Source organism: Ursus arctos, unplaced genomic scaffold (assembly GCF_023065955.2).
Source record: "Ursus arctos isolate Adak ecotype North America unplaced genomic scaffold, UrsArc2.0 scaffold_9, whole genome shotgun sequence".
Lineage (NCBI taxonomy): Eukaryota > Metazoa > Chordata > Mammalia > Carnivora > Ursidae > Ursus > Ursus arctos.
Window position 1 is genome coordinate 2,038,271 of NW_026623111.1, and position 14,175 is coordinate 2,052,445.

Sequence of the window (14,175 nt, forward strand, 5' to 3'; positions counted from 1 at the left end):
AGCGACTACAACTCCCAGGAGGCCACGCTCTTCCGACGCACCGCCTCCTGCCTGCGCGCGGCCCTCTGGGAGCGGTAGTGCACCGCGCCGCGCCGCGCCGCAGCCGCCTCAGGGTGCGGCGGCGAGGGGAGCGCTCGGGCTCCCTCTTCTGGGAAGCCGTTGGAAGGAGCCTGCCGCCGTGCGAGTAGGCGGAGGCGGCGGCGGCGGCCGCAGTAGCAGCCGCCGCCGCCGGGCCGGGGGGCAGCCCCGGCTGGTGAGCCCCTTCCTGAGGTGGGGCTTGGCGGAGACTCCGGGCGGCCGGGGAGCCGGGCACTGAGGAGAGAGTTGCCCGTGCCAGGCGCGAGCGATGACGAGAGCCCGGGCCCCGGCGCGGCGGCGGTGAGCGCAGAGTCCCCCGGCGACCGCACCGCCAGCTCCCCTCGCCCCAGCGACGCCCCCGGAGGCCCGGGCCTCGAGGACGAGGACTCCCCTGGGCGGCGCCGGCGCCAGCTCCAGCAGCGGCCGAAGCGGCGGCGGCGGCGGCGGCGGCGTCGCAGACCGGCCAGGAGGCGGCGCGGCGGGTGGTGGCCGTGGCCGTGGTCGTGGCGGCGGCGGCGGCAGCGGCGGCGGCAGGAGCCACCACAGCTGGAGGGGCGGCGGCGGCGGCAGGGCAGCTCCCCCGGACCCCGCGCGGGGTCGCCGGGGCAGGTGGCGTCCTGCGAGCAATGCGCGGAGGTGGCGGCGCCCTCTCCTTCTCCCCCGCCTCCTCGCGCCCGCGGATCCCGGCGGCGGCGGCGGCGACGGCGGCGGCGGCGGCGTCTGCGGGCGGTGGAGCTTGAGAACCTCGTGGCCAACACGCTGCTGCTGAAAGCGCGCCAAGGTAGGTGCACTACGGGCGCCCGACCCCCAGCCAGCTCAGAGCCTCCGAGAAGCCCCCGACCCTGGCTGGGAGCCCCGATCCCTGCAGAGCCCGGACGCACGGTCCGCTCTGCCTCACTCTCGGGACCCGCGGGTCAGCGAGGCGTCCGCTGTCTTGCACCCTTTTCAGCACCTCCGGACCCCAAGTACAGGTCGCCTGCGCCCTGCGCTCGTCAGTCTGAGCCTGCTACGTAGACCTGCCGCCTCCCCGCAACGTCCAGTGCGTCAGCGCCCGGCGAGCAGGGTCCTAACCCGAGGACCGAAGACGAGGAGGCCAGACCGCCGAGCGAAGCCGGCAAGGAACGACCGTGCCTTTGTGGTCTTTAGAGGACAAAGAGGAGAAGCCTGTACACTACCCTGAGCAAGAAGCTTCCATTAGTGTTTGTGGACTGGTATTTTAGCATAGCGTCTTGATTTTGAGGTTTGGTCTTAGGCTTTATGGTGGGTAGAGTGGAAACAAGTCAGTAAGAATTCACCCTTCCATCCGCGTGAAAGCAGCAGTTGGCCCAGCCCTTCTGTTCAGAGATCGCTGGTAGAGCTCTTTGTCTCCCACGGGATTGGAGAGCTGGCGACAGAGCTGCGCGCCTGTGGTTCTTCAGCCCCTAGGCTCCTACAGAGTCGGTCCTTGTGCTGCGATCGCGATCACTGCCCACCCGAGGTGCACACTGGCCAGAACTCCGTATCAAAGACCACGTGGAAGGAGCGTTTTGTGCGCAATGTCCCAGGGCTGGGGTTCTGTCGCGGGCACACGTGGCTGGGAAGGGGGTGCTCTTGGGTGACTTGTGATGCTGTTGGGAAGCATCAGTGAATTCTTCTTGTGATTGGAATAGTGAATAACGTTCTGTGGGAGAAGTTAACCTGGAATACAGCTCTTTTCAGATCTTTGGGGTTTGTTCCCTTTTTAATCCATCTCCCTTCCCATCTGTGTCCTAGGTGTCTTTTATGAGGAAAGGTGGGATCAGAAAGTGCCTGGTTCCTCAACTCATTGGAGACCTTGGGTCAGAAACATTTATTAGGAATTCTTGAAGTAACAGTGACTGGTGCAGAGAATTAGATACCCAAGTGAGGGTTTAAATGGAAGGATCCAGATTTAAGAAGTAGTGAACTTTTATTTTCTAAAGTGTCTCTTATATTAAGAGTTGAGAATAGAGACCTCATCTTGAATTATTTTGAATAGAAGACTGAAGATGGGTGGGAAGAGAACGGGGTCTTATTTTTCTGTTAAGGCAGTGGGGCGACCTCAGCAGTAGGTTTCAGTGGAGCATTTGATTGTGTCTGGTGTTTCTCACTTTGAACTCCAGATCGTCACAGAGGTGAAATGTCTTCCGTGGAAGTCGGGTCTGACCCAAGCTCAACCTGTTTTCTTTCCATTGTATCATCATCTCTGGGTGTAATGTACAAAACCGGACTATTGCATCAAGCAGATTTCCCTACAGTGCTGTAGAGATTAGAAGACGAGATAAATTTAAGTGCTAAATGCTAAATACATAAAACCAGGGGCGCCTGGCTGGCTCAGTCAGAAGAGCATGTGACTCTTGGTCTCGGGGTTGTGAGTTCGAGCCCCACGTGGGATGTAGAGATTACTTAAATAAATACAATCTTAAAAAAATAAATACATAGGGGCGCCTGGGTGGCGTAGTCGTTAAGCATCTGCCTTTGGCTCAGGGCGTGATCCCAGCGTTCTGGGATCAAGCCCCATATCAGGCTCCTCCACTAGGAGCCCGCTTCTTCCTCTCCCACTCCCCCTTCTTGTGTTCCCTCTCTCGCTGGCTGTCTCTGTCAAATAAATAAAATAAAATCTTTAAAAAAAATACATAAAACATGTATTTTCTGCCATAAAGCCTAGGACTGCAGCGATACTTTCAAAAGAGTTTTGATTTTTGTTTCCTAAAATATTAGCTCATAGTGGTGTAATTGTTATGAGGTCTGCTCCTCATCCGCGGGGAGTGTTTACTCCTGTGTTCAGAAAGAGTCGTTATGTTTGTGTGGTTAATGCTTAGAGAAGTTAATAGGAAATATCAGAAAGATGACTGTATGCTGAGTGTTGGTTATAATTTAGGGCTGTTCTCCCAGGTTGAAGCTGTTTGTTGGCTTGAGCAGCTCATGCCTTATCCCCTAGGAAGTGTCTTCTTGGACTTGTCTGTTCATGGCTAGTTCCTCATTTAGTTTCTCTGGCTCATGCCTTAGAAAATTAACGTTTGAAAGGAGTGTACATAGCACAGCGGTTACATGTTGGTCCTGGGAATTACACTGTTGATTTAATATTTTGAGTGAGTCCAGTCATTTTCTATATTTATTTCAAATAAAATCCATCTCTCTCTTTTTGTTCTCAAACAGAAGGGGTTTAAAACTGTTCCTCCTTTTCAGGAATGTTGGCAGATAATGCTGCATTGAAAAAGTTGTTTGTCACTTTGCCAGCCACACTTTAAGAAAGTAGAAAATGATCATACTGTTGTTGTTGTTTACAATTAGAATATTTTTCCTGTGTTATACATTTGTTAAGCAATTTGTGACCTTTCATGGCTTCAAATGATAACCTTAAATTGTTTCACATCATAACTTCTGAGGAGACTTCCTCCCTATTTTCTCTCTTGGAGAAATTGGCAGCATAAATGCAGAGAGAAGAATAAGGATAAGTACATTTAGTGTGGATTTTGGTCTTATGTGTAGTATTCCATTTGGATTTCAGACGATAGTGTTATTAGCAGTTGTTGAGCATCTGACGTGTAGTTAATACACCTGGTATCATTCATGCTTTCTCTTGCTGAGACTTCCTCCCCAGCATTTTGTTTGTAAGGAGTTTCTAGAAGTAGCTTATAAATGCCTTGATTCCAGAAGTATAGTAGCTAATATTTTTGTTTCCTTCGTTGCACTTCATTTGATCCCACACCCAAGGGCTACTTAATGCATTTTTGTTGTAAAAAAAAAATGAACAACGTTTGGGTTCACTTGGATATGTTCTTGATTGCTTGGTATGCCAACCTTCTGTGCAGCAGGACCTCCTTGCCTTCTTCTTGTTCAATTCTTTTCCTCCTTCTAGAATCCAGTTTATCTTCATCTCTGTAGCTTGCTCTGATTCTTCCAGCTTGGAAGCACTCTCTGCCCTCGGGGAGTTTGGAACTTGGATTTCAGAACAGGGCGTAGTTCCTGATTCTCCTGCTAAATTGTAATCCATGTGTGTGGTCAGGGCATAAGTTTAACCTTGATTTTTTATTCCTTTTAGTGCTGGCTGGCCATATAATCGGTACTTGATAAACAATTGGAGATTAAGGGGGTGATTTGTTATTTTGCTAAATTCAAGAAGGAGAAGGTGAAATTCATATTGAACACTAAAGGATTGGCTGCATTTGGAGGGAATAAAGTGTGTTTCAAGTTTGCTGGAGAGCCTAATGGTTAATATGGATAGTTAACATCAGTGCAGGTTTGCTCTGTCCAGGCAGCACGCTAAATTCTTTATGGGCGTTATCCCAGCCAGTCCTTTCCCTCCTCTCCTAACCTGTAAAACCGGACTGATGATAATTCTACTTTGCGGTGTCAAGAGAACTGCATGGGATAACGAGGCACAGTGCTTGGCGCTCAGAAAAGTAAAGGGTAGTAGTTGTGGCTGTAGATTTTGTTGTTATGTCCAGTGTCATGATGAAGGCTGGCACTTGAACATGCAGTTGTGTTAATTTAATTGACCTTGAACCTCATTCTTTGTCTCTAGTCCATTCTCATTCTTAGATTTCCCAAAAGCATAGATTTTCTTTTCCTGAATTCTCACGTGTGGGAGGTCCTTGAACCTCATTTAGCCTTAAGCTTTATTTGTCATGTCCATTCCTGTCTGTCCTCACCCAGGGCACACCGCCAACACCTCCCCCCCCCCCCCCCCCCCCGCCAATGCCATGGTCCCCTATAGCTCTTAAGTTGACTGAGGGCCAGAATTTCCTAGCTGGCCTGTTTCTAGACTTTCTTCTCCCTTATTATCCCCAGTGCTGCTAAAACACTCCTTCTAAAACAGATTTGTTCTCTTAATCTTCTGTTTAAAATGTGGCCCTAGACCTCTATTCCAGGACCCCTACAGAGTCCTCCCTGACCTCAGTGACCTGCTCTGCTCTCCTTGGCCATCTGTGGCTGAGGGTATTACAACCCTTCACACCTTCCCGCCTGGTGAAGTCTTGCTCCTCCTCCATGTTCCAGCTCGAGTGTCTTTCCCAGAACTGTGACACTCCTGCCGGAGGCTTGCTCATTCCATCTTTTGTGCCACCGTCATGCCCAGGGTGAGCTGTTGCTGCACTGGGCTGGCTTGAGGCAGCTCTGGGTCTCCCCGTCTGTGTCACTAGCATCTAGCGCTGTGCTGGCGCCCAGTATATGCTCTGCAAATGCCGACCGTGACTGAGGACAAGAGCACATCTCAGGAATTCTTTCAATACCTGTGATAACCGGAAATTAAGGTTTCACGCTACGCTGTCTTTTTAGACTAGTGGTCTGGAAATAGGGAACAAAAACTGAGATTTATTCAACTTTGGAATGTCAATAGTGAGTGCTTTTTATTTCATTTTGAATTTAATATTTCTGTTTTTATTAAATCAGTATTAAAATGTGATTATATCTCCAATGCAGCCTCTAGTTCCTGTCTCAGTGTTTACATGCTCATCACTAGCAAAGACAGCAGGGTCACCCATAACTAGTTGTGATGTTAGCAAAAGGCCAGGCACGTGTTTTTTTTGTTTTTTGTTTTGTTTTTTTTAGAATGGAAACTATTTGTTTTTACCAAATTGAAAGAAAGTTCCTAGTTCAAAGAACACATGGCAGTACTGCCTTTGTTGCCCCCTTACTCCTGTGCTGATTTGTCTCACTTCCTGGCAGAGACATTGTGCTTGATTGTTTGCAGGGTAATCCTAGATCTTTTTTGGTGAGGATCCGTGTGCACTAGATTTGCCAGGTCAACAAGGCTGCTGAACTGGTGGCACCCCACCACCCCCTCCCCCCAACCTCTGAGGGCAGGTGTTATTATCCCCTTTCACAGATGAGGGAAAGAGAAGTGACTTGCTCAAGGTCACATCATTAGTAAATGGGAGCATCAGGGGTCAGCCCAGGTCTATCTGGCTCCAAATGCATGCTCTAACCAATCATGTAATGCTGTCTGTTGAAAGACTTCCTCACTCTGCTGCTTTTAATGGAAATGGGTTGATGTTTTGTCTTTAGCTTATGGCCTGAAATTAGCTTTCTAGATGTGGCAATGTCGCTCTTTGGCTGATTGGACAGCGTGAAAGCACAGTTGACAGAAGTTGGGATGTGGCCGGGAAGGTGGGGCCACTGGATTCTCATCCGACAAGGAGACATTCAGAGACATTGTGTTTAAGCCACGAGAACTACAGAGCCAACAGCGTTGTTCAGAGTTACATCAGGAGTCCATACCAGAGCTGAAAGTGATGGTAAAGCATTTGGTGATGTGGCAGGGCCTTCTGATGTCACTCTGGCTCTAGAAGGAAGGGACTTAGAGCCTCTCTGCTCCCTGTTTATTGTATTTGCCTTCCATGCTCATACTCGTTCCTTCAAGTGCTTCATTGGGTTAAACACAGCATGTTCCCAAAAGGACAGCCTCCTCATGTCCCTTCGTCAAGCTAGGAACAGAATTCTTGACTGGTTCTGTTCTACTAATTAAAAAAAAAAATTCCAAAGAATCCATAATTTTAAAAATCAGAGAATAGGGGCACCTGGGTGGCTTAGTCGTTAAGCGTCTGCCTTCAGCTCAGGGCGTGATCCCGGCGTTCTGGGATCGAGCCCCACATCAGGCTCCTCTGCTGGGAGCCTGCTTCTTCCTCTCCCACTCCCCCTGCTTGTGTTACCTCTCTCGCTGGCTGTCTCTACCTGTGTCAAATAAATAAATAAAATCTTTAAAAAAAATTTAAAAAATTAGAAAAAAGAATCAGAGAATAAAAGGACTTCTGACAGAAAGCCCTAGCCTTCCTCATCTTCCTCATCTAGACTGTTTATTTCTCTCCCACCCATTTACATGTTGAAACCTAATCCCCAATGTGATGGTATTTGGAAGTGCTTAGGTCATGAAGGTAGAGCCCTCATAGAAGGGATTAGTACCCTTATAAAACAGACCCCAAAGAGCTCCCTGGCCCCTTGCACCATATGAGGACACAGTGAGAAGACAGCCATCTGTGAACCAGGAAGTAGGTTTTCACCAGATGCTGAATCTGTGCACCTTGGTCGTGGACTTTCAGTCTTGAGAACTGTGAGAAACAAGTGTTATTTATGACCCCCCCCCCCCTCAGGTGCAACCGCATTGATTCTTTTCATGATTTCTATTTTAGTTATTCTGGTGGTTACTGTTGCATTTCTAAAGAGTAGTGCTTGTCAATTTAGATTCTGTTAGCTTTATGCTGTTGGATGAGGACATAGCTTCCCTTAAACCAGCTCTTCCATCTTCTTTCTCCCTCATTCGTGTAGTTACATCACTGTTTTAAATTCCTGTGTTGGTTATCTTTATAACTTAAAAAATTATTGAAATTCTCAGACCCTAAGGCTTTTGCTTCCAAAGGGCATGGAGTGTTATCTTAGTGTTTGTATTAGTCCGCTTGGGCTGCCGTAACAGAATAACATGGACTGGGCAGTTTAAACAACAGAAATGAGGGTTTTTTTTTGTGTTTTTTTGTTTTGTTTTGTTTTGTTTTGTTTTGTTTTTACAGTTCTGAAGGCTAGGAGTCCAAGGTCAGGGTACCAGCATGGTTGATTCTGGTGAGGACTCTCTTCCTGGCATGTGTAAGCTTGCCTTCTCCCTGCGTCCTCCCATAGCCTCTCCTCTGTGTTTATGCTGAGAAACAGATTTTTCTGGTGACTCCTCCTCTTATGAATACACCTGTCAGCTTAGAGCCCTAGCTGGCTGACCTCATTTAACCTTAGTTACCTCCCTGAAGCCCCTATCTCCAACTATAGTTACATTGGGGGTTAGGGCTTCAGCATGTGAATTTGGGGGTGAGGGTGGGGTGGTAAGATACAAACCAGTCTATAACACTGTTTTAATTTGCATTTTCCTAATTACCAGGGAGATTGAACATCTTTTCATGATGAGGGTGATTCAGCTTTCATCTTTGTGAATTGCTTGTCATATCTTCTGCACAATGAGGGCAGAGTATCTCATTGATTTATAGCAGTTTTTAATGTAATCTGGATGCAAATATACATTGCACAAATCTCCCATTCCCCCACTTGCTGTATTAGTTTTCCTATTGCTGCTGTAACAAGTTACCACAAACTATATGGCTTAAAATAACACAGATTTGTTGCGTTACAGTTCTGGAGGTCAGAAGTCTGAAATGGGTCTTGCTAAGCTAAAATCAAGATGTCAGAAGGGCTGCATTCCTTCCTGGAGCTTCTAGGGAGAATGTGACCGGACAGGGAACCGGTTCAGAACTCAGGTTTGTCTGCGCTCAAAAATCAATACCCTAGAGACAAGTGACAGTGAGAAAGGAAAGTTGCTTTAGTCAGGAAGCTGGCAACCTGGAAGGCAGGTGGACAGACGTCTCAAAGACCGTCTTCCCTGTCCAGGCCAAGCTGGAGGGTTTTAGAGGGAAGGCGTGGGAGAAGGAATGGGCTACATGCAAGAGCAGCAGGTGCTCAGGCGGTGAGTCCAGTGTCGGCGGGGCCCTGAATAGACTCGCTGGCATCAGTGGCAGCTGATTTTGAATGTGGCCAGGCCTCGTCTCCTGGGAAAGTTTGGTCCTTCACTCCTGAAGGCCAGTGGTCTGCAAATCTGAAGAGGTTGGTTCTTTTACAGACCAAGGGAGTTAGGTCAGCAAGCCAAGAGTGAGTAAGCTTGAGGCGAGTTTGCCCTTCAGACCGGTTGGAGTGCTATTACAAAGTCATTTTGGAGGTTCTATGGGGGAATCCATTTTACTGCCCTTTCCAGCTTCTGGAGACCACCTGCATTCCTTGGCAATATCAAGTGTTAGTGCAGACGTGGGGTATCAGCAGCTGGAACTCTCACAATGCTCGTTGGAGTGCAAAACTGGAGAACCTGACAGTTTCTGATAAACATACACCTACCCTATGATCCAGTGATTCTCCTTCCAAATATACCCAGTTCAGTGTGCACATAAAGTCTCATTCGAGAATGTTTACAGCAGCTTTATTCATAATAGTCTTAGACTGGAAACAACCCAAATGTTCCCCGATGAGAGGATGGATAAAGAAATACTGATGCGTGTAATGCTGTATAGCAGTAAAAAGAAAGAGCTCCTGATACATGCAAGAGCATTATGTTAAGGAAAAAATAAGAAGAGAGAGCAATCCTCAGTGATATGAAGTGAAATTAATCCATGATAATACAAATTGGAATGGTAATTGCCTTAAGGAAGGAAGGGATTGACACCAGAGGCAGGAAGGAACTTTCTGGGGTAATGAAAATGTGTATTGGGGCACCTGGGTGGCTCAGTCGGTTAAGTGTCGGCCTTCAGCTTAGGTCGTGATTTCAGGGTCCTGGGATCGAGCCCCACTTGGGCTTTCTGCTCAGCAGGGAGTCTGCTTCTCCCTCCCACTCTCCCTTTGTGCTCTCTCCCTCTCAAATAATAAAATCTTTTAAAAGAAATTTAAAAAAATGTGTATTGATCCAGCTGGTAATTATGTGGGTGTATGTACATTTGCAACATTTCATTGAGTGATAATATTAAGATTGGTGCATATTATTGTGAAAATTGTGTCTGTTAAAAGTATTTTTTTAAGGAAAAAATTTTATAAGATAGAGCCTGTCTGTTCCTTAAAGGTTTGGTAAACCTTGCCCATGAAATTGCCTGAGCTTGGAGTCTCCCCCTGTCCCCACCCTGACCCTCCTGACTTGGAAGCAGGGATAGGGATCGTTCTTTTTATTATCAGTTTAGTTTCTTTAATACTTAGTGTGATATTCAGGACTGTTTCTTCTTGAGTTAGGTTTGGTAATTTATGTTTTCTGAGAAAATTATTTTCATCTAAGCTTTCAAATTTATTTGGTATAAATATTACTTGTAACACTTCCTATTTTTACAATTGAAACTGTGATCTTTTAAATTTAGAATATTATTTGTGTGGGTCTTTTATTTTTGTTAGGCTTGCAAAAGATTTTTGTTAATCTTTTCAATGAACCAGCCTTTGGTTTCATGTGCTCTTCTCTATTATGGTTGGCTTCTGTTTTATTAATTTCTGTTTATATTGTGTTCTTTATTTTAATTTGCCTCTAGCTATTCAAGTTTAATGCTAACCCATTACTTTTTAAACTTTCTTGTTTTAAAATAAACTAAGACTCTAACTTAAGTATTGTGTTAACAGCAGCTACAAGTTTCTTCATGTGGCTTTTTCATCTCAGTTATGTTTAGTGATTCTCATTGTGATTTCTTTGTTAAGCCTTGATTTTTTTAGTGTGATTTTTAAGAAATTCTAAACTTATGGCACCTTTTTAAACGATCTTTTTTATTGTTGGTGATTTAATTATGTATGATCAGAGGACATGGTCTTCATGATATCAATATTTTGGTATTTGTTGAAATATACTTTGTAAGCTGGTACATGGTCAATTTTTATAAATGTTTAACTGTTCTTTGGAAGAATATGTGTTTTTTATTTGCTGGGGAGGATCCTGTACCTTCATCTATTAGCCCAGGCTTGCTACTGTTACTGTATAAATAGCCTCTATTTTTATTGCTTTTTGTCTGCTTGATTAATCAGTTTATGATAAAGTCTTGGTGAAATTTCTCACTAAGTCCATGGATTTTTCACATTTGTTTCCCCTGATTTGATTGATTTTTATTTCCAAGACACTGTTAAGTATTTATTAGTTAATGACTTCAGTATCTTCTTGATGGGTTATTATTTTTTAGTATTATGTAAGGTGCATCTCTGACCCCACCAGTGCATTTGCATTTGCCTTAAGTTGTGTTTCCATCGGACATGTCTATTATTATACCTGCCTTTCCCGCCCCCCCTAATTTGTGCTGTTTTCCCCACCCCAGCCTTTTGGTGTGTTTTTTGAATGCTTCAGGTGTCTCTTGTAAACAACATATAGCTGGATTTTGATGGTTTATCCAGTCTAATAATCTCATTCCTTTAGTATTTAAGGTTTAGTCCCTGTTTACATTTTATGTGAATTTTTTGGTATGTATTTTGCTACCATTTTTTCTACATTTATTTTTTTCTCCTTCTTTCTCTTCTTGACAGTCTTATATAATCATGGTAGCTAACATCTGAGTACTTGAAATATATAAAGCAGGACCCCGGGATCATGACCTGAGCCTAAGGCAGACGCTCAACCGACTGAGCCACCCAGGCGTCCCGACCACGTTTTCTAGAAAGAGTTATGAAGTATTTCTTTTTACTTGTATTTCTTCATACTCGTTAGACATTTGGAGTGACTTGTATAATAGTAACCAACAGAGGGTTAACCCATTCTCACATAATGATGTGTAGCTTCTGTTCCCGTCATTGTGTTACCACTGGTTTCAGCTGTTCATACACCAGCCAGCTTATTAGCAACCAGTTTGGTTTGGCTTTTTCATAAAGTATTTTCTATTTTGTGTACATAGATTATGATGGCTCTAATCTTTTTTTCTTTCTTGCTCAGTGAACCAAAAATTGGATTTAGTGACTTTATGCTAATTTGTAGGACAACCGTCTGTGGAACCAATACTCTAAAATATTTTCGTGTCACATTTTATGTAATGATTAAAATTAGGTAATAGCTTCGAAGGAAAATGGTGGCAGTGAACACAATTTTGGCTTTATTCCTTTTTTTTAAGATTTATTTATTTTAGAGAGTACGTGAGTGGGGGGAAGGGCAGAGGGAGAGAGAGGGGGAAAGCAGACTCTCTGCCGAGCAGGGAGCCCGACGCTACAAGGGGCTTGAAGAGGGGGTCAGTCTCAGGACCCTGAGATCATGAGCTGAGCCAAAGCCAAGAGTCGGACGCTTAACTGATTGAGCCACCCCGGTGCCCCAGTTTGGGCTTTATTCTGAGACACAGAAAAACACTGGAATCAGATCTTTCTTAAGTTACTGTTCTGTAGAAACATGAGGTGTTTTGTATATATGCATGCAAAGTCATTACCGTTTATGTCATGGCTATAAAGACTAATTCGATAATAGTATTCACTATCTGATAAGTATATAATCAATTGCTATACAAAATATAAGTTAGTAGTCTCATTACAGTTTATGCTTTGATATATTTGACCTCAAAACAGAATGATTTGTATGGTTCTTCAAACTTGTTTCAGCACATGTTGCCCAGCTTGGCTTGCTTCATTTGCCATAGGATGGTCGGCACCTCACTGAGCCCTTTATATGGCTCTCTGATGTCATTTGTATAGTACTGTGGCCTATAGTAGGTGCTCTGTGAATGTTTGTTGAGTTAATGAATGAGTAAAGAGGGAGATGGGCCCGCAGGTTATGTCTGGATCAGAAGCAGAAGTAGCCCAAAATGCAGGAAAGGATACTTGGAAGAAAGAGCAGGAAGAAGAAAGGTCGGAAATGGTACTGGATTAGTTTGCTAGGGCCGTGGTATCAAAGTACCACAAACTAAATGCTTAAACAACGAACACATAGCTCTGCCAGTTCTGGAGACCAGAAGTCCGAGATCAGGATGTCGGCAGGGCTGATTCCTTCTAATGCTGTGAGGCAGGACCTGTTCCAGGCCTGTCTCCCAGCTTCTGGGGGTTCACTGGCATCTTTGGTGTGCCTTGGCTTGTAGGTGCACCGTCCTGATCTCTGCCTCTGTCTTCACATGACACTGTCCCTGTGTGCCTGTGTTCAGATGTCCCCCCCCCCACCTTTTTTAAAGAGAAGATTTTATCTATTTATTTGAAAGAGAGAGCGAGCAGGGGGGAAGAGCGGAGGGAGCGGGATAAGCAGACTGTGCACTGGGCGTGGGGCCTGAGACAGGGCTTGATCCCATGACCCTGAGATCATGACCTGAGCTGAAATCTAGTCAGACACTTAACTGACTGAGCCACCCAGGTGCTCCCAGATGTCCCCCTTTTAAAGGACACTAGTCATGTTGGATTAGGACCTACCAGAATGATCCCATTTTAACTTGATTATCTCCGTAAAGACCCTGTCTCCAGATAAGATCACATTCTGAAGTGCAGGGGGTTAGCTGAGGGTTAGGACTCCAAAATATCTTTTTTGAGGAGATACAAATTCAGCCCATAACAGGTACCTTTAAAATAGATGAAGGCAGCCTATAGAGGGGGACCCTCAAACCTTCGAGCCTTCAAATGCTATGGCCCCACATCACTGTCTACTTTTTGGGACGCAATATACTGCCCTAGTGGACTGTGCCTCTTGTTTTTGCCCCACTCAGGTTTTAGGATCTATGGACGGTCTTCTGTATAAATAGCCTGGGCCGTGCCAACCATGGTTGGTATAGGCTGTGGTCGCATGACTAAATATGGGTGCTCTTCCTTTTCTTGCCTGGTTTCTTCCCCACTGGTCTTCCTGTCTTGACATGGTATGGTGAGTGTCACCCACCTCATCTTGAGGCTGACTGTACCTGGATGAGACAGCTCAGAAAATTGGAGCTAGACTTTGCTTTGATGTGTCAATGGAGACTTTCGGAATCAAGGACAGCTGACTGAGGGGCAGTGTGGATGCTCTGGTTCACTAGCATGTGTGCCCCAAGCCTGCTGCTATGAAGTGAATGTTTGTGTCCTCTCCCAATTTCATTATTGAAGCTCTAATCACCAATGTGGTGGTATTTGGAGGTAGGGCCTTTGTAAGGTAATTATGGTTACATTAGGTCATAAGGGTGGGGCCTTATGATATAATTAATGTCCTTATAAAAAGAAGGAGAGGCATGAGATCTCTCTGCTCAAGTGCACGTAACGGAAAGGCCCATGACGACATAATGAGAAGATAGCCATCTACAAACCCGGAAGGGCCCTCACCAGTCACTGAATCTGCCAGCACCTTGATCTAGGAATGTCCAGCCTCCAGAACTCTGACAAATAAGCATTTGTTGTTAGGTCACCCGGACTATGGTGTTTTGTTATAGCAGTCCAAGGTGAAAGAGACACTGGTGGAAAGGACCCCATTCTTCTCTCTCCCCTTCACCTTGTGACCTTCTTCAGACCAAGCCAGGGAGCTTTGTTAGGGGGTCTTTTGTAGTGATAACTTTCCGAGATGGTTCATGGTATGTGTGTGTGCACTGCTGTTTTTAGTGAAATGTGGGTGAGGCCCTGTGTTTGGAGGTACACGGTGTGTGTGCACTTTTGTGTGTGTGTCATTTACTCTTCAAACAAGTAAGTTTTGAGTGAGTTATGTGC

At 45.6% G+C, this 14,175-nt stretch overlaps 1 protein-coding gene across 9 annotated transcripts in view; it reads left to right on the top strand.

The window, feature by feature from the left end:
* The first annotated feature begins 223 nt into the window (after nucleotides 1-223).
* The window catches only part of GRK4 (G protein-coupled receptor kinase 4), a 91,674-nt gene continuing 77,722 nt past the window's right edge, over nucleotides 224-14,175 (top strand). For 4 of the 9 annotated variants that reach the window (XM_057309568.1, XM_057309575.1, XM_057309576.1 and 1 more), the window contains exons 1-2: nucleotides 771-859; nucleotides 1,028-8,309. The gene's annotated coding sequence lies outside the window, so the exon portion shown is untranslated. Of the gene's footprint in view, nucleotides 860-1,027; nucleotides 8,310-11,082; nucleotides 11,221-14,175 lie in introns of those variants that run through there. The other 5 variants (XM_057309571.1, XM_057309574.1, XM_057309569.1 and 2 more) reach the window with 5 other exon arrangements.